At 34.6% G+C, this 21335-nt stretch overlaps 1 pseudogene; it reads right to left on the minus strand.

Annotated features, from left to right (window-relative positions):
* LOC108531627 (keratin, type I cytoskeletal 18 pseudogene) overlaps positions 1-14941 on the minus strand; it is a 35564-nt pseudogene extending 20623 nt beyond the window's left edge.
* Positions 14942-21335: the final 6394 nt, after the last annotated feature.

Genomic DNA, 21335 nt, shown 5'->3' on the forward strand with positions numbered 1-21335 from the left:
TTTATATATTTTAATCTGATGGCAATTAATTTCTGATAAATTTTAAAAGTGCAATTTTAAAATATTACTCACCTTTCTGTTTATTTTAGATGAAAATAAAGAGAAAATATATTGAGCACTTAAGCAGAATTCCACAAATATATACTTACTTGTCTCCTGTGTATATTAATTGGCATAATCCACCTCTACCCATATACTGTTTGGTTGGAAGAACAGAGAAATCTCATCTCCTTTCAGTATAAAGAACAATTTCTGAGAAGACACATCTTTGAAAAGTGTGGGCCCAGGATCAGCCTTTAAGCATCTCAATTCTGGCTCTAGCACTTTCTAGCTATGTGGCCTTTGGAAGTTAGTTACTCACACTGAGCCTTGTTTTCCTCATCTATCAAACAAGGAATGCTAGTCTGAAGATACAGTATGTACAAACAGCAAGTCAAAAATGCACATGTGAAAACTACTTTCTTAATTTATCCATAATTATGTGTTAAATATATTCTTTATTCCACTGGCTGATACATAAAATCTCACTTTAGTCATGTTCCTTTTCTAATTTCCTGATCCAGCACCTCAATTCTGGATAAGAGGGTGATTAGAAAAATCAGATGCTCAAATGGCATGGCAAAAGTATGTGTTTGTGTGCCTGGGGACAGAGGCACATTGCATGCGGCCCCAGTCCTTGCTTTAACCTGCTGATATCTGCCCAGTGAGGCCTTGTTTCGGGCTGCAGATGTTATTCACGTCATTTTCCTCAGGTTCATTATTTCTCGGTGCTAAGTACACGTAGTTTTTGGCACAAGGTTAATGCTACTGCACAACCCTGCACTCTCTTTGGCTTGTGGATTTAGACATCTTAGCTAATTTTGAGGCTCCTGGGCTATGCTAGGCTGAGGAGATCTCTCGAATCTTAACACTTTTCTTGAATAGTAAGGGCAGAGGTTTCCTAAGCTCTTTGAAATCTACCTATGTTAGGATCCTCTCTCCCTTTTATTGCTCCACAAGACTTGGCTCAGTGTGTATCGCAGCATTGGACACCTTCTCAGGGATCCATCAGTGACTAAAATCTTTTGGTTTTCTTCTACATCTTCCTTCCTATTCCCAAAATCAAAGGAACTGTGTGCGTGTGTGTGTGTGTGTGTGTGTGTGTGTGTGTAAGAAGGGAGCGTAGGAGCTATGAGAAAATACAGGGTTGCTAGATAAATCTTTTTTTGATAAATAGCATCCTCCAAATTTAATGATTTCATCCAAAGTTTTATATTTTTAACACATAGGCTAAGAATGCAATTCTTTTGGTTAGCCTTCTCTGAGTCAATGACTGCAAAAGTTCAACTCTCCAAATGACAAAAAGAGAAGGCGTGAAACGCAATATTAAAAGGTACAAATAGGGAGCAATGGTTAATGTACAAAATTTTTTTCTACTCAGTAGAAAATTAAAATAGAAGATGGATATAAAACACAACAAACAGTGCCCACAACATTGAAATTGCTTAATAAGTATTAGTCACTACAAACCTGCCATCATAGCCTCAGAGAGCAAAGAATGGATTGCAAAGTGCAACTGAACAGGATAGAAACACATAGCTTTTTCCCACTTGTATCCTCATTGGAACTTTTGGAACCAAACTTCAAAATGTAGGAAACACATGCGCTCTAACTGAAAGAAAACAACATATTTTTCATAATTACAATCAACTTTTGTGGAAAGGAAACACTGTACAACAATAACATAAAATAGAAAAACAGGTAAACTTAGCCAGGCCCTGTGGCTCAAACCTGTAATCGCAGCACTTTAGGAGGGTGAAGAGGATGAATCACTTGAGTCCAGGAGTTGGAGACCAGCCTGGGCAACATGGTGAAACTCTGTCTCCACTAAAAATACAAAAATTATCTGGGTGTGGTAGCATGCACCTGTAGTCCCAGCTACTTGGGAGGCTGAGGTGGGAGGATCACCTGAGCCTGGGAGGTCAAGACTGTCGTGAGCTGTGATAATGCCACTGCACTCTATCCTGGGCAACACAGTGAGAGACCCTGTCTCAAAAAAAAAAAAAAAAAGAAAAGAAAAGTAAAACAGAAAACTTTATGAAAAGACCAAAAGAAGTTTACATTCTAAAAAAAAATAGTTTTAAAATGGAAATTTAACAGATTGAGCGAAATGTAAAAAGCTAAACCATGAGACGAAAGTGAACAAAGTAGAGCTGAAGGAAAGACAAATAAAAATAAAGCCCATAAATAGGAACTGAGAAATAGTTTTGATCAACAAATTTTCTTATTCATAAAATCAGAAAATTAGAGAAAATATATAATTTGGAAGACATTATAATTGCAGAAAATTTATAGTACACTATTTCAGCATTGTAGTTAGATATGATACCACCTTTCCACTTTGTTAATACCAAAAGGCATATATTATCTACGATTTATTATAGCTGTTGCCGAAGGAGGCATTTTTGTTCATTACCAGTGAACAAGGAGACAGGAGAATTGTTAATATGAACTAGTTAACTTTAATGTTTTCAATCAGTTGAGAACAAATTTATTTTCTTCCACTTTCTATTTTTGTTCATGAAATATTTCTCAAACATTATAACCAGAACAATGAAAAAAACTGGCGTGTATGTGTGTGTGTGAGTGAGTGTGCATGTGTGAGAAATTTTAAACATTTGGGTAAATCAGACTCCTCAGGCTAAGCATTAATGTCAAAGGGAATTAATTTGATTATTTATCCTGGATTCTGCTTGATACATTTAATCAGATTGAAAGAATTTAGAAATTTTTCCTATAGCTTCCTCCAAATATTAGAAAACATGTAATTAATAAGCTTTTAGTAAAATGTATCAGTTCAAAAGTTAACGTTTAATGGATCATTTTAGCAAGCAAATTATTTACAGACGTTACCAATGGAAAATAATAAACTATTCAAACATTTCTTGAAAGATTTTAAAGGAATTCACAAACTAGCAGGTGATATCTTAGTTAACATGATGATGCCCCCTTTTTGGCATTGTAGGTGAGCACATTCATTTAATCCAATTTTAAAACTCACCAGATGCTAACTGGCAGTAACCAATAAAGGAACACTACAAGTAGAAACATTTATGTTCCCATTTCTTACAAAGGCATTGCACAAAAGTCTTTATTATTGCCCCTCCCTTGTTTTCTGATTTTCTTTTTCTTCTTTCAATATATTTTATTTTATCTTAGAGCAGTTTTAGATTCACAAAAAGCTCGAAAGGAAGGTATACAGGTTTTTTATATACCCTGGTCCTTACACATGCATAGCCTTCACCATTATCAACGTCCCCCACCAGAGTGATACACTGGTTATGATTGACGAACCTGCATTGAGGCATTGGGGTCATTCAAGGTCCATAATTAACAGTGAGATTAATTCTTGATGTTGTATATTGATTTTCTTTATTGCCAAAAATCTGAAAAGAGCTGTCCACATACAGTATCCCTTTTTGACCTCCCATTCACTCTTTACTGGTAATATTCATTGTCAATTAAAATAATATTGGCTGGTATTTTTGTTTATAAAACTAAGATTTTGTGAGTAATTATTTTTTAATAGAGGAAAACATTTTGTAAAAGATTTGTAAATACACTATTTGTATGTAATCACTTCTAATATGCTGCCATTCTCCTTTGGCTATATGTTTTTCTATGTAATTGGGATAATGGTGGTTATATTGTCAGGTAACACTTTTATTTTTTCTGTTTAACAGTGTAATATGACCGTTTTTCATATTATTATGTATACTGTGCCAATAATGGGCTGTGTATTCTGTTCCACTGGACTATGTGTGCATTACTACTGTATGCCTGTGCACAAAATTTTAATTGTTACAGCTTTAAAATAAGCCACAACATGTGGTTGGATAAGATCAACAAATTGTTTATCTTCTTCTGTTTTGGTGTTCTAAAAATCACTTCAATATTGCAAGAGTCTCTATTCAGTTCTTTCACATCATTTTCAGATTTAGTCCAATATTCATTTTATGTTTTTTAATTGAAAATGGTATCTATTGTTTTTTAACATTTGTTACTGAGAATAAGTAATTCAATTGATTCTTTAACCTTATATACGGCAACAAGGTTTCATCCACTGATTCTAAAAGATCTTAGTAGATATCATCGGTGAGTAATGACACTTTTTGAATTATCTCTTCTATTCTTTAACCATTTTGCTTTTAAAAAAATTAGCCAATGTTTTAACTTGTTTTTGAACATTTAAATTGTTCTTAATAGAGGCTTTCTTGATCTCAAATAGTGTTTTTTATAGTCAAGTTAATTTTGTCTGATATTTATTATATCTGTCCTGGATTTTATCTGGTTAGTGTGTGCTAGTTGTATTTGTTTGCCTGCTATTACACTTTCTCTACTCTTTTATGCCAGTCTTTTGTAAATAGTATCAGATTATTTATAGTCCAATCTGATGATTTCCATACTCCAATCAAAACTCTTAATACATTTATATTTCTTGTGATTACTAAAACATACCTACATACATCTATATACATAGATATAATCCGTGTGTGTGTGTGTGCGCGTGTGTAAAGGAATTCTCCTTTCTAAGGAGGAGAATGGCAATATACGAATAATGAAGACCATTAGCACAAAAGGAGATCAAAAAGAAGAAATAAAAAAGGGAATAAGGAAAAAGCAAGAAAAATAGAGAGTTCATAGTAAGAGAATTTATATATATACACGAACACATACACACTCTTTGGATACAAACACACACATATATGTTTACGTGCAGTAATCTTCTGAATTTATATATATATATGTAGCTATGTTTTAGTAATCATAAGATTACTACACATATATGTATATAGTGTGTGTATGTATATATATCCAAAGGTGATATATGTGTAGTGTGTGTGCATATATGAGTGTATGTATATATCCATTCTCTTACTATGAACTCTGTATTTTTCTTGCATTTTCTTTATTCCCTTTTTCATTTCTTCTTTCTGATCTCCTTTTGTGTTAATGGTCTTTGTTAACCATATATTGCCGTTTTCCTCCTTGGAAAGAGACACCCAGAATCTCAATATCTTAGTTCAAATATTGAAACTTTTAGTATCCATGCTTTAATTCTTAATTTTAGTTGTATATGTATTTATTTCTCAGTTTAGCTCTAATTTTTATAGTTTTGACTACTGCTCACTCTCCCTCTTGGAAATTATCTTCTCATGACTTGTTATATATGTGTGTGTGAACATATGTGTGTGTGTATATATATATATACACACACATATACACACATATATACGCACACACACACATATATATGTATGTGTATATATATATATAGAGAGAGAGTTATATTTCCCCACCTCCCATTTTTTATATCTTTCTAATTTCTGCCAATAATTCTGTTCATATACCTCTAGTACTGCTACTCTTAATTATATTATTTTATTCTACATATTGCACATTTAATGGCCTTCATTACTATTCTTTTACTTGACCAAAGTCAGTTTATTCAGTCCCCTGGGGAAAGCCTCAATATTTCTCATACATCAAAGCACTCTATTTTGTGATTCTGGCCCCGGAGCCCCTCAGTGCGCAATACTGTTTCCTGCATTTTTTGCCTGACATTGAATGTTAGGTAGGCAGTCAGAGCCTGTGTTTCCTTTTCAGTCAAATCTATCTTTTGGACCCCACCAAAAAATGTGGTCTTTTGTATATTAACTAGGCTGTCCATGCTATTCAATCCAACAAAAGCTTTCCTGGCGAAAACTCTCTTGGCAGCAATAGACATGTTTTAACTGTTTTTTTTTTTTTCTTTTTTTCTGTTTTAAACATGTTTGTCTCTTGGTTCCAGTGGTACCACACTTTGATAGTTTACACTGACCTCCTGGAATATGCCACCATGTCTGAGGGCCAACAACTCACTTGCCATCACAGTCCTGGGCCGGCAGGTGCTATAGCTCATGCCTCCTTGAAATTCTAGCACTTAGGGAGGCTGAGGAGGGTGGATCACTTGAGCTCAGGAGTTTGAGACCAGCCTGTGCAACATGGTGAAACCCCATTCCTACAGAAAAAAAGAAAAAGAAAAAGAAAAAAGTAGCAGGGCCTGGTGGTGCATGCCTGTAGTCCCAGCTACCTTGGAAACTCAGGTGGGAGGACCTCCTGAGCCCAAGCGGTCAGGGCTGCAGTGAGCTGAGATCGCACCACTGCACTCCAGCTCGGGTGACAAAGTGAGATCCCGTCTGAAAAATAAAAAGAAACTCCTGGGCCTTTCCTCCTGGCCATTTCTGTAGAGCTGGCCCAACCAGCAATATCATGGAATTTTAGACTTTTCACCTATCAATAGATTTGACTGAAGCAACATATCACAAAGAGTCTGAAGCACTACATATTGTATTCCAGCAGTGAGGGCAAGGTACTGGGTAAACTGTAACCAATGAGAAGCAGGAGATAGGAAGGAGATTGACATGTAATTTCTCTCTAACTTTTCTCCTGTTTACTGCCATGAGGCCTGAGTGCACCTTGCAGCCTGAGCAGAGATGTTTTCCCTGTGGGCCAAACAGCACACCTGTGAGCCACCTGCAGAAGTGAGTCAGTTCTGGGTCATCTGTCAAATAGCAGGCAGCAAACTCATGCATCACGATACATTTGTTTGCATTTTCCTTTATCTCACTTTTTGTTTGTCACACCAATGCCCTAAGTTCTCACCTGCTGTGATGGTTAATACTGAGTGTCAACTTGATTGGATTGAAGGATGCAAAGAATTGATCCTGGGTGTGTCTGTGAGGGTGTTGCCAAAGGAGATTAACATTTGAGTCAGTGGACTGGGAAAGGCAGCCCCACTCTCAATCTGGGTGGGCACAATCTAATCAGCTGCCAGTGCAACCAGAACAAAAGCAGGCAGAAGAACATGGAAAGACTAGACTGGCTTAGCCTTCCAGCCTACATCTTTCTCCCATGTTGGATGCTTCTTGCACTCGAACATCAGACTCCAAGTTCTTCAGCTTTGGGACTCAGACTGGCTTCCTTTCTCCTTAGCTTGCAGACAGCCTATTATGGGACCTCACCTTGTGATTGTGTGAGTTAATACTCCTTAATAAATTCCTCTTTATGTCTTTATAGCTACATCTACCCTATCAGTTTTGTCATTCTAGAGAACTCTAAAACACCCCCTAAATAAATTATGAGCATCTTTATTTTCTTCCATCTCTGTTTTCTAGAGGATTAAAGCTAAGATTTTGTCTTGTTGTAGATCATAATATAATCAAATATTTAGATATGGTGTCTGGAACTTAATGGCTACTGCACTACCTTTTGTTGAATGATTGACTCAATATGTGTTTGGAGGTTAGAGATATATGTAAAAAAAAAAAAAAAAAAAAAAAAAAGCAGCACCTGACATGCCCTTGGATGCTTTTTATGAGCTGGCCACTAAGAAGCATGCTAAAATATTGTTTTAGTTAATCTTCATAACAACACTATGAATGTGATTTTTCAAATCTCTGTTTCATAGACGAGAATTTGGTAGCTTAGAGAGGTTAATGTGACCTACATAAAGCTACACAACTCATGATTGATAGAGTTGGGAATTGTGCACAAGAAATTTCATGTTCTTCTGCTATTTGGTGCTATTTTAGAGGCTTATCTTTATTCCTTATGACTCTGGGTTGGAAATACATGACTGAAAATTTTTCATAGACATTGACACAAAATACTCCCATGGCTTAGAAAAAGTCATTTCTCCCCTTCTGCTGTTCTCTACCACTTAATATGATATATTAAAAGAAGAATCTTTGGAGAAAAGGAGAAATTGCTTGCCATTTACTTACTCTGTGACCTTGGGCAAGTAACTGCTACACCCAGGGCCACTGTTTTCTTAAAGCTAACAAGAAGAAAATAAAAACTACCATAGGAATTTGTTGCCAACATTTTAATACACACTATAAATCTTCACTAATATCCTACCCTGTTTCTTTTTAATGCATTTCTTAGCTTTCTTGAAATAAAGGAAAATATAATTTTGCTCAATGTGAAATAGATTTAGAACAAGTTAGAGTGTAACTTAGCACAGAGAATATTTCAAAGGCTATCTACAAATGGCTCTCAAATTCACCATGGTATATATTTTGCCCCAAAATGTTTTAATTTATTTAAAATGTGTTTGCATTTCCTCAATGCATGTGTTCATTAAAATCAGATTAAGAAATGTTAAAACTACAGTGCTAAGAACAGATTATTCCAAGTTGAGTAAGGCAATTTTTACTTTGTGAAATTCAAAGACATGTGCTGAGAAGCTCTGCAGTAAAGTGAAGTGCAACAGATCAGGTAAAAGTGGGAAGAATTGTGGAAGCACAAAATGAATTTCAAGTTAAGTAGCAAATCTAAAGCCGCTCAGAAATGACTTCCTATCTTTCTGTACCTTGTTTTCTTTCATCCTTCAGCACTGGCTTAAAATCTGCTGACTATGAAATATGTCTGCTGCTTGAGAAACATATGCAATGTTGTTTACTCCTATAATCTTGTGTAATATGCATGATTTCTCCCACTCTTTTATGTCGTTTTTGGCATGGTTTTAATGGACAGCATTGTTTTGCTTTTAAGCCTTGCTGACTGTGTCATGTATGAACAAAAGACATTACAGTTATTTAATTGTGGTTACAAAACATGTATCCCATTCCTTATATTATGTACATTTTCTAGCCATATTTGTGTCTACCGAAATGGTAGTTTGTGCTCTGGTAAAGTATAATTAGAAAGGGGGAATGAGGAGTTTCAGGTTTGGGGAGATGGAATTGGGTGATCAGGGAAGACTTCATAAAGACCGTATTGTTTAGTCTCTGTACAACTCACTGTAGCATTTAACTTTTAAAATATATTTTCTCTTAGCTATTGCATAAATTAAATTTAGGTATAATCTATTGATCCAGCAGGCATAGATTTTCAAAATTGACCATAAGCAGATGACTTGTACGTGTAATCCTTTTTTGGGGAGTAGATTGGTAATTTTTATTTTGGTTATTAGACTTCATTTTCAGAGCAATTTTAAGAAAAAAATTGAACAGAAAGTACAAAGAGTTTCCCTATATTCTCTCCCTCCTTCCTCTCTGGGTTCCCCTATGAACATCTTGCCTTGGTGTGATACATTTGTTATAACTGAAGAACCAGTCCTGATAGATCATCATTGACTGAATTCTACGGTTTACATTAATGTCCCACTCTTTTGTTGTATAGTTCTATACATAGTCATTTGTCCCCCATTATAGTGTCATACAGAATACAATGCTACTATACTGTCTTAAAAATCCCTGTACTCCGCCTGCTCATCCCTCCCCTCATCGCAACCATTGATTGGGATGGCAACCACTGATCTTTTTACTCTCCTTTTCATGCTATCTTTCCCAGATGACGTCATATGGTTAGAATCATACAGATTTTCGGACGTGGTGTGTTTCACTTAGCAATACTTATTTAAGATATCCATGTCTTTTTGAGGCTGGGTAGCTCCTTCCTTTTTTTTTTTTTTTTTTTTTGGAGACGGAGTCTGGCTCTGCCACCCAGGCCGGAGTGCAGTGGCGCAATCTCAGCTCACTGCAAGCTCTGCCTCCCGGGTTCAAGTCATTCTCCTGCCTCAGTCTCCCAAGTAGCTGGGATTAAAGACATGTGCCACCACACCTGGCTAATTTTGTATTTTTAGTAGAGATGAGGTTTTGCCATGTTGGCCAGGCAGGTCTCCAACTCCTGACCTCAAGTGGTCCACGTGCCTTGGCCTCCCAGAGTGCTGGGATTACAGGCATGCGTCACCGCGCCCTGCCACTCTTTTCTCTTTATCATGAGATAATTTTCTATTACATGGATATAACCAGTTTATCCATTCCCCTATGAAAGAACATCTTAGTTACTTGCAATTTGGGGCAATTATGATATAAACTGCTTATAAACAGTTGTGTGCATGATTTTGTAAAGATTTAAGTTTTCAACTCCTTGTGACAAATACAGAGGAGAGTGGACTATGGGCTCATATCGAAGCTATGTTCAATTTTGTAAGAAATTGCCAAAGTGTCATCCAGAGTGGTTGTACCATTTTACAGTCCCAGAAATAATGAATGAGAATTTCTACTGCTCCGTATCCTCACCAACATTTGGGTTGTCAGTTTGTAGGACTGTGGCCATTTGAATAGATGTGTAGTGGTATCTTGGCGTTGTTTTGATTTACAATTCCCTAATGACATATAATGTTGACACCTTTTCTTATGCTTATTTGTCATTTGTCTACTTTCTTTTGTTAGGTGTCTGTTCAGATCGTTGTCTACTTTTTAACTTTTCTTTTCTTTTCTTTTTTTTTTTTTGGAGACGGAGTCTCGCTCTGTCGCCCAGGCTGGGGTGCAGTGGCCGGATCTCAGCTCACTGCAAGCTCCGCCTCCCGGGTTCACGCCGTTCTCCTGCCTCAGCCTCCCGAGTAGCTGGGACTACAGGCGCCCGCCACGTCGCCCGGTTAGGTTTTTTTTTGTATTTTTAGTAGAGACGGGATTTCACCATGTTAGCCAGGATGGTCTCGATCTCCTGACCTCGTGATCCACCCGTCTCGGCCTCCCAAAGTGCTGGGATTACAGGCGTGAGCCACCGCGCCCGGCCTTAACTTTTCAATATGTTCAATTAGGACATTTATTTTTTGAACTGTTGAGTTTTAGGTTTTCAGAGAGCTTTTTTTGAGGAAGTAGTTATTGTAGATACAAGTCTTTCACTGATATATGTTTTGCAAATATGTTCTCCTAACCAGTGGCTTAACATATAGCTATCCAGATATTTTAATATGATTTGTTAAAATGTTTTTAATCTATTATTTGCTGCTTTTTCAAAGATCAGTTGACTGTATTTATTTGAGACTATTTCTATTTCACTCTTCTGTTCATTGATCTATCTGTCTATTATTTTGCCAGTGTTACACTGTTTGACTAGTGAGACTTGAAGTTGGGTTATGGCAGTCCTCCGACTTTGTCCTTCTTCAATATTGCGATAGATATTCTGAGTATTTTTCCTTTCCATAGAAACTTTAGAATTGGTTTATTGATATCACAAAATAGCTTTCTGTGATTTTGTTTGAGATTGCGCTAAACTGATAGACCAAGTTGAGACTAACTGACATCTTAACTATAGCATGTTTCTCTATTCATGAACATGGACTATTTCTCCATTTATTTAGATATTATTTGACTTTATTCATCAGAGTATTATACATTTTCTCATATAGACATTGTTTATATTTTGTTATATTTTTAACTAAGTATCTGACTTTTATGTTGCTAAAGGGCGTTATGTTTATTTCAAATTCCAATTGCTTATTGCTAGTATATAAGAAAGCAATTGACTCTTGTAGATTAACTTCATATCCTTCAGCCTAAGTTCTAGGAGTTTTTTTGTTGATTCTTTTCGAAATTTCTACTTTGACAATTATGTTATTTCTGAAAAGTAATATGTTTATGTCTTCCTCCCAAACTGTATTTCTTGTTTTAATTGACTTACTGCATTAGCAAGGACTTCTAGTACAATGATGAATAGAGGCAGTGGCAGGAACATTGTTCCTTGTTCCTGATCTTTGTAGGAAAGATTCTAGCTTCTCACCACTATGATATGAATGTAGGATTTTTGCGCATGTTCTTTATCATGCTGAAAAAGTTGCCTTCTATTCCTATTTTACCCAGAGTGGCTATCACGAATAGGTGTTGGATTTTGTCATGCTTCTTCATCATCCATTGAGATGATTTATACATTTTCTTTTTTAGCCTATTGATGTTATGGATTATAAAAATTGATTTTTGAATGTAGAATCAGTCTTGCATTCTTGGAATAAATCCACATTTGTTGTGGTGTATAATTATTTTATACACTTTTGGATTTAATTTGCTGCTACTTTCTTAAAGGAGTGTTGCATCTTTGTTCATTATAAATATTGATCTGTAGTTTTCCTTTCTTGTAGTGTATTTGTCTGCTTTTGGAGTTAGTTTAGTGATGGCTTCATAGAATGAGTTAGAAAATGTTTTCTGTGCTTCTGTTTTTTACAAAGAAATTGTAAATAATTGACATACTATAATTTATTTTTTAAATGTCTGGCAAATTTACCAGTGAAATCATCTGTGTCTGGTGCTTAATGGTTTTGAAGATCATTGATTACTGATTAAATTTTAGATAGGTAGCTAGCAGATAGATAGATGGAAAGACAGACAGGTGTGTAAATTTTGATAAATTGTAATTTTTGAAGGAACTAGTCCCTTTCATACAAGTGATGAAACTTGTAGGCATAGAGTTGTTTATAATATACTTTTATTTATTTTTTTGGTGTTCATGGGATTGGAAGTGTGGCCCTTTTATGTCTTAAGCTAGTAATGTGTCTGTTCTCTGCTTTTCTTAGTCAGGCTAGGAGTTGATCCATTGTATTGATATTTTCAAAAAATCAATTTTGGCTTTCTTTAATTTTCTCTATGGTTTTAATGCTTTCACTTTCATTTATATATACTGTGTTTTTTATTCTACCCTTCTACTTACATTGTATTTAATTTACTCTTCTTTGTCTATTTTCCTAAGAGTGGTGATACAAATACTAATTTTACATCTTTTTGTTTTCTAATATAGGCATTCAGTGCTATAATTTTCTTTTATTAATTGATTTTGCTGCATCTAACAAACTTTTGTAGGCTTTTTTCATTTTCATTTAGTTTGAAATATATTTTAATTTCTCTTGGAACTTCTTATTTGATCCCATTTTATTTAAAAGTGCATTGCATCAGCTATATTTCTGTTATCAATTTCTAGTTTAATTTTGTAGTGTTCTAAGAGTATACTGCATATGATATCTATTCTTTTAACTTTGTTAAAAATGTATTTATGACCCTGACTGTGGTCTAGTGTTATGAAAAAGTCATATGAAATCGTAACTGTTTTTGAATACTATTACAGTTCATGAAGAGTGTCTAAGAACAATGTTACAAATAATGAAGAGTATTTAAGAAGGTCTTGAGGTCTATCCCCATAACTGGCACAACACTGAGCTCCTTTTAGCGCTGGTAACTTTGTTTAATTAAAGTGAATAAATTTAGTAGGTTTGTGAACTTGATGAAATATTCTAAATTAAATAATTAACATCCTATATAGAGGGGTAATATACTGCATGAATGTGTTTCTCGTGACTATCAGGTATCACTGGCTTCAGGTGATGTATAATAATTAAGAATAGAAATCTTAATCCCACAGAAAAAGCGGAAACATAGCCAACGAACACGTCTCAAAATTATCCTATTTGAGGGCAAAGATAGCTAGAATATGTTTACACAAAATACGAAGTCATTGTCTGGGGGTTCTGATGGTGCCAGCACTTTAGGCTGGCAGTTCTGCATGCAACAGTTAAAGCAATAAAAGCCTTCAGGCCATTGAAATTGTATCCTGGAAGATCTTCAGGCTGTATATGGGCCAAGGTTAGCAGCTGCCACAGGAAAAAATCATCATGATGATTTATGGTAAGTAAGTTGTCCAAGCTCTTACACATCAAATGTAGACTGGAATGACAAGATAGTTTACAAACTAGGTAAGATTGTGAATGTGATTTTTAAACTAAAATAATTTAGGCACGACTTCTATCAAATTCCAAGCAATTTCTTTTATAATGCCCATTCTCTTTCCAATTCCACGACTTTACATTTTCCTCTACATATTTTCTTCTGCATTTCAAATTCCTTTTAATAATGTTGATTTAATATTGGATAATCAAAATAAGTATGAGTGAGTGAAGTTGAAATGCCTTCTATAAAACAACTGCAATCTTCTCGTCACATTTTGTTTTACCTTAAATTTATTGAAATTCATTTTTTAGAATCATACGGTCATATTTCTCAATGGAAAAAAAAGTGTTCTATAATAAATGTTGAATTAAAGGTAACTTAGTATCTTTTTTTGCTTATATTTTAATCCCGATCGGAACATTTCTGTTGATATTGCATAAATATATTCTTTATATAGCTTTATATAAAAATTTATTGTAACAAATTACGTATTTGTAATTAATTTAAAAATTTTCCCTAAAATTTAAATTGAATAATTTTAATTGCTTGATTTTTTGAAACTAATATTGTGTGTGGTATTTAAATAGAAATCTTTGAAAATAAATTCATTAAATGTGTTATTTCATAAAATATTTTCAATTACTGTTTTAAATAATAAAGAACATTTTATACTTTTCCCTTATTTTCACTATTTTAAAAATTTTATTAAGATGTGAGCAAACTGGTGAAACAGGAGGTACCACATTCGTATCTCCCCATAGCAGTAATAATTTGGCAGCCATCCATAGATAAAAGGGCCTTCATGGGATCGTTGGGATCCAGATAGGAAGAAGGTATAAATCCACAGTAGAGCCCAAGACCAAGGAGGGCCATTTTGAGAAGGTAGATCCTCACCCAAGTGACAGGCTCACTGAGTGTAGTCAGGATACAGACCTGGAAAGAGTCCATCCCATTGTGGGCTTAGCTACATCCCCTGCTGTAAGCATCATCCATCAGGAGACCCCAGAGAAGCCAATCCTGCCAGCGCCTTAGGTGTAAAGACTGCTGACCTTGTTTCTAGCTGTGGACCCTGAAATGTCTTGTGACCCACCTTCAGCTCCTCTCAGCCTTGATCTCGGAACAATCCTGTTCAAACAGGGATGCAGCAGTTGACACACCCCTGTATGCCTCAAAGTTGAGGCTACCAACCTTAGTAGAACTATGAATCCTGAAACAGCTCTGTAAACCATCGCCAGCCACTCTATTTTATAGTCCCACCCACCTAGGGGCCAGGGGGAAGAGATACCAATCCTTGCCCCCAGAGGCATATCTGCTAACTTTGATCTAACCACAGATCTTAACAGGGCCCTATGACTCACTTTTGATGTCATCGCTGAAACAAATCATTGACACAGTTAGTATCCAGGAGCTTTTCCCCTATGTTTTCTTCTAGAAATTATATGGTTCCAGGTCTTACATTTAAGTAATTGCCCCTCCCAGCTGTGGTCTGAGGGTTGTCCTATCTACCTAGGGACCCAACAAGAGACATGCCTGGCCATGCCCCAGGAGGCAGGACCACTGACCTTGGCCCTACTGCTAACCCTACAGATCAAGGTCCTGGAGACAGTCTAGTCTGCCTAGAGATCAGGCAGGATCCATGCCTGCCTGAACCCCTGGTAATAGGCTTGTGGATATAGAAGCCTCAACGTCACTAAGCTCCACCCCCACAGTCCCAGGAGCAAGCACATGATCTCAGAGACCTGAGAGGATTAGGTCTTTAACTGCCAAAAGATATCTGTAAAGACTGGAAGAGGTGTTTGATCCTTCAAGTAAACAGACACCAATGCAATAATACATGAATTGTGAAGAATCAAGCAAACATGACATCACCAAGGAAACCAATAAAGCTCTAATAATGGATACACACACACACACACACACACACACAGAGAGAGAGAGAGAGAGAGAGAGAGAGAGAGAGAGAGAGAGAGAGAGAAGAGATTATGGCTTTCCTGGAAAATAATTCAAAATAATCCTCTTAAGGAAGTGCAGTGAGATGCAACAGAACAGATAAAAAAACTAAACAAGTTTTAAATCCATAAACAAAATTAGAAGTTTAAAAAGAAATAGAAAAAGTAAAAAAGGACCAGGCAGAATCCTGAACTAAAGAATACAGTGACAGGATTGAAAATTTTAACAGACAGTTGCAATAGCAGACAGTCACTCAGAAGAAAGAATCATCAAACTTGAAGTCAGGTCATTTGAAATTAGCCAGTTTGAGGATTAAAAAAAAGTGAAGAAATATACTAGACATAAAATTAGTATGGAGCTACAAAAGACTCTGATTGCCAAAGCAATATTGAGTAAGAGGAACAAAGCTAGAGTCATCACACTTTCTGATTTCAAACTACATTACAAGCCTTTAGTAATCAAAACAGTATGGTACTGGCATAAAAACAGATACACAGAACAATGGAACAAAATAGACAGCACAGAAATAAACTTATGCATAAACAACCAATTTTTGAGAATCTACAACAGTCTTTGAGAAGAGCTCTGAAAGTACCCAAGGAGGAAAGTTTCATCTCTTCAATAAATGGTGTTTGGAAAACTAGATAGTCACATACAAAATGATGAAACTGGGTCCTTTTATCATATGTAAGTTAAACCAAATGGATTACAGACTTAAAAGTAAGATCTGAAATGGTAAAACTCCTAGAAGAAAACATAGAGAAAAAGCTCCTTGACATTGGACTTGGAAATAATTTTTTGGATATGGCATCAAAAGCACTGGTTAGAAAAACCAAAATAAAAATAAACAAGTGGGACTCCATCAAACTAAAAACTTACTGCAGAGCAAAGAATCAACAAAATGAAAAGGCAATCTCAGACTGGGAAAAATATATGCAAACAGCATATACAATAAGGGATAATATCCAAAATATATAAAGAACTAAATTCAATAACAAAAAATAAATAAATAACCTAATTAAGAATGGGCAAAGGACCAGAATAGATATTTCCCAAAAGAAGACATACAAATGGCCAACAGGTGTAGGGGAAGGTGCTTCAAATCAACCATCACTGGAGAAATATAAACTAAAATTATAAGCTATTACCACACATCTTTTAGAATGGTGGTTATCAAAAAGACAGGATAACAAAAGCTGAATAGGGTAAGGAAAAATGAAAACTCCTGTGTACTGTTGGTGGGAATTGTGTATTGGTACAACCATTATGAAAAACAGTGTGGAAATTCCATAAAAAATTCAAAATAGATCTATTATATGATCCAGCATTCCATTTCTGGGTATATAGCCAAAACAACTGAAAATAGAATCATGAAGAATTATTTGTACTCACATGTTCATTGTAGCAGTATTCACAATACCCAAGCTATGGAAATAACACAAACATCCATCAACAGATAAATGATAAAGAAAATGTAATAAAGATTGTCTGTGTGTATATATACATGCAGTGGAATATTATTCAGGCTTAAAAGGAAGTAAATCATGTCATTTGCAATAACATGGATGGACGTAGATTGTGCTAAGTGAAATAAGACAAAGAAAGACCAATATTGTGTACTCCACTTATCAGTGGAATCTGAAGAAGTCAAACTCAGAACGAAAACTATCACAAGGACAGAAAACCAAACACCATCTAACTCATAGGTGGGAGTTGAACAATGAGAACACACGGACACAGGGCAGGGAACATCACACACTGGGGTCTGTAGTGGGGTGGGGGGAGGGGAGAGGGATAACATTAGGAGAAATACGTAATGTAAATGACGAGTTAATGGGTGCAGTAAACCAACATGGCACATGTATACCTATGTAACAAACCTGCATGTTGTGCACATGCACCCTAGAACTTTAAGTAAAATAAACAAACAAACAAATAAATAAATAAATAAATAAATAAAGTCAAACTCATGGACACAGAGAACAGAATGATGGTTGCCAGGGGCTGGGTTTGTGAGTGGGGTGGATGGGGAGATGTTGGTCAAAAGTTATGAACTTTTGGTTATAAGGTAAGTTCTGGCAACCTAACTTACAGCATGGTGACTATAATTAGTAACACTGAATTATATACTTGAATTTTGAGTCTTACAGATCTTAAGTGTTCTCTTCACTCACACATATAAATGATAATTATGTGAAGTGATGAATGTGCTAATTAGCTTGATTTTAGTCCTCATTTTAAAATTTATGTTTTTATATATATAAAGTATATATTATATACTATATACATATATATCTCAAATCAAAACATTTTATACTTTAAACGTACCTTTTGTCAGTTAATATCTCAATAAAATCAGAGAACATCATTATTCTACAAAATCCTATAGAACTGCGAACAACATAGCAAATAACCATCTATTTTTGCACCGTTTTTTCCTATATTTGACACGACGGAAGCAATTATTCTTATAATATTAAGCATATTATTAACATTTTCTGAAGTTGTTTAAGGTTGGAATACATAAAAGTAATTCAGCCAATATCAAGGAATTGATTTTGAAATATTTTTAAGATCCATTATACATTTTGTCAGATGTAGTGTAAGTAACATTTTCACATTCAATAAAATTTACCCATATTCAACCTTTTATTTATCAATGAAAATATTCAACATTAGAAGTACTTTGACATAAGTAATACATGCTGAATCAGTTTATTTTGAATGTAAATTCTTTGTAAGTATATGTTGAGACATCACATTAAAAGGAAAACAGCTTATGTTTTCTACTCTGTTGAAAAGAAATCTGGTCTATTAGATTGTTTTGCTAAGGAATAAAATATTCTCAGCATAGTTATCATTATGATACTGTTCCCAGAAGCTCTTCAAAATCTTAGGCAAGACAGATTTATAAAGGTGACTTTTAAGATAAGTCAGCATTTTTTATTTAACTAAAACTCTAGTTATCAACAACACAGTCTGGGCACACAGCTTTACTTTACGGCATTTATTTAGATCCTTCAAATCACTTAGAGTGCTTGATTTAATCCATACATTTCTTTGGTCATAAACATTTATATTAAAATACAAACAGCTAGAGGATTCATAAAATGTACTGTGGAAAGCAGAAAACCAATTCAGAGATAAGAAGAGTTTCTCAATTTAAATACGCTATACGATTTTAGTTAAAATTCTGTCTTTGTGAGTCACTGTGAAAATCAGCCATAAAATAAACTTTCCCTTTTATTTCAGATGTGTTTATGTAAAGTATTTTAATAAGGAAAAAATAATATCTTTGTAGGTTTACTGATATACTTTCAAACCATCACAAAATGAAAAGAAAAGCTCAGACTTTTAACCACAACTGTAAAATGAAGAATGCTTTAATAATGCAAACTGAATTATTATTTACCAATGAATTCTGTCAGGTTATTTCACCAACCTCTCTACTCACATTTGACGAAAAGACTGAGTTTTAAAAACTGACAAACCTGCTTTGAATAGTTTGACAGCATTTGGGTTATTTGAACAAAGAAAGATTAAATAATGTATTACCTGAGCTCCTATTGAGGATAATTAGTGTTTTCATTAAGAACTAAAGTAACAAAGAAAGTGAAATTTTAAGTTATTTTCTGTCATATTCCTATAAGGAAATAAAAGTTCATTTCAGCTAGTGACTTGGCTCAGATACATAGCTATGTCATTGCCATGTGTCCATCAACTATGAATAAAAATGCAATGAAGCATTTTCTAGTGATATTTTAAAGCAAATATTCAAAACAGTCCTTTCCTTGGATTGGAGATACTTTCTCCATAAACCTACAAATAAAGAGAATATAAAAATTTTAAAATGTTATTTTTCTCGCCGATGCCTTTTCTCACAGCATAATATTAGTGATGACTATTTCTTGTCTTTCCACTAACAAGAGTTTGCAGAACTGAATGTTAGTCTTTTGAAATATTCAAACTTTCTTCCTTGAAATGCACCAATGCAATGCACAAATGCATTTCAAAGAAGAATGTTTGAATACTTTTTATGTATTCATATATATATAACTCATTATTACTGTAAGACAATTACTCCTTTATTCTCTAATTTTCACAACTCTATACATATACATCATCTTTAAGAAATTATAACATTAAGTCTGATGTATATACTGTTTCAAGCTGTGCACTGCCCAAATACACTGAGTGACACATAGAGCTTAAATCCAACTTGTGCTCTTCACTAAGTAATGGAAAGCGGGATGGGGCTGTTTGCACCTGCAAGAAGGGAAATGTATTTTAATTTATGTGAGGTTCCATATGGGCTACTCATGTACAAGTACAATATCATATATACTTTTAAAACTAATAGAATGCAAACTAGATGGGAAATTTCTTTTATTTTCATATTTTATATTTACATTGAAATTGAAGAAATATGTGAAATATGCTATACCTTGATTCTGCCTTTGATTACATTTGAATTTTCAGCTCTTGGACCCACAGAATAAAACTGAAATTGTATAAGAAAAAGCTAGTACTTTACCAGTTTTAAAAGATCACCATATTCTGAACCCACTGGGAAAGGGTCACTTCCCAGAGCTTCCCCATTAACACTTCTATTTAACCTAAGAACTCATAGACTTTTCCATAATAAAGGCACAAAGGGATCAATTCATAGCTCAACAGGGTGCTTATAGAATCCTGCTGAAGCTAAGAGTGATGTATATTCTGATTATGTTATTCTAAATAACATCGTGACTAAAAGATTGGGAAAAAATTTAGTTTTTTTTAAAATTTAAATTTCTAAATTAAACTTAAATTTAAATTTTTATTTGTGTGTTTCTAGAAACATCCTAACTTTGTTTAGTGCACTCCATTCACACTGGGATTTTTTTTCTATGTGTGTTTTTTTGTTTGGTTAATTAATTGACAAATTAATATTGTATAATTTATGGTGGGCAATGTAAAACTTTGATATATGTATATGTTGTAGAATAATTGTCAAGCTAATTAACATATTCATCACCTCACATATTGATAATTTGGGGGGAGGTTAAAATGATTTAAAAATCTACTCTCAGCAAGTTTCAAGTATACAATACATTGTTGTGAACTGTAGTCACCATGCTGTTAACTAGATTTCCCATACTTATGCCTCCAAACTTAAGCTTTGCACCCTTTCATAGCATCAGCTCCTCATATTTCCATCCTCAACTCCCAGCTCCTGATAACCACCATTCTACTTTTTCTTCTCTGAGTTTGAATATTTCCAGTTCCACAAAAAAGGGAGATCATGCAATGTTTATCTTTCTGTGCTTGACTTATTTCACTTAGCATCATGCCCTCCAGGTTCATTGATATTGTCACAAACGAGAGGATTTTTTTCTTTTAGACTGAACAGTACTGTGTTGTGTATATATGCCACATTTCTTTAGTCCTTTCATCTGCTCATGGACACTTTATTCCATATGTTGGCAGTTATGGATGATGCTGAAATGAGCGTGGGAATGCCCCCAAAAGTCCGTGTGTCAGTACCCTTTTATTTAAAATTACTCCGTTTCCATGTGTGTTTTCAAAAAGCAATAGCAAGTGGCACACTTTTCAAAATGCAGTATTTGCTTTTTGTTTCATTTCCTAAACTTGAAATATGTTTCAATTATAATGTTTATGTTTTAGGATTTTTTATAACTGTTCATTGACATAATGTGGGATTTTGCTATTTATACTACTTTGTAGATTTGACAAATCTCCTTCCCATTCTTAGTGAACAACAACAAAAAAATACATACTGGAGAGCTGTAAATCTGGCATTACATTTTCTTTTTGTTATAATTTATAATTTAATATAATTTTAAAAAATTCAATGTA

The sequence above is a fragment of the Rhinopithecus bieti genome, unplaced genomic scaffold (genome assembly GCF_001698545.2).
Source record: "Rhinopithecus bieti isolate Rb0 unplaced genomic scaffold, ASM169854v2 scaffold_7212, whole genome shotgun sequence".
Taxonomy (NCBI): domain Eukaryota; kingdom Metazoa; phylum Chordata; class Mammalia; order Primates; family Cercopithecidae; genus Rhinopithecus; species Rhinopithecus bieti.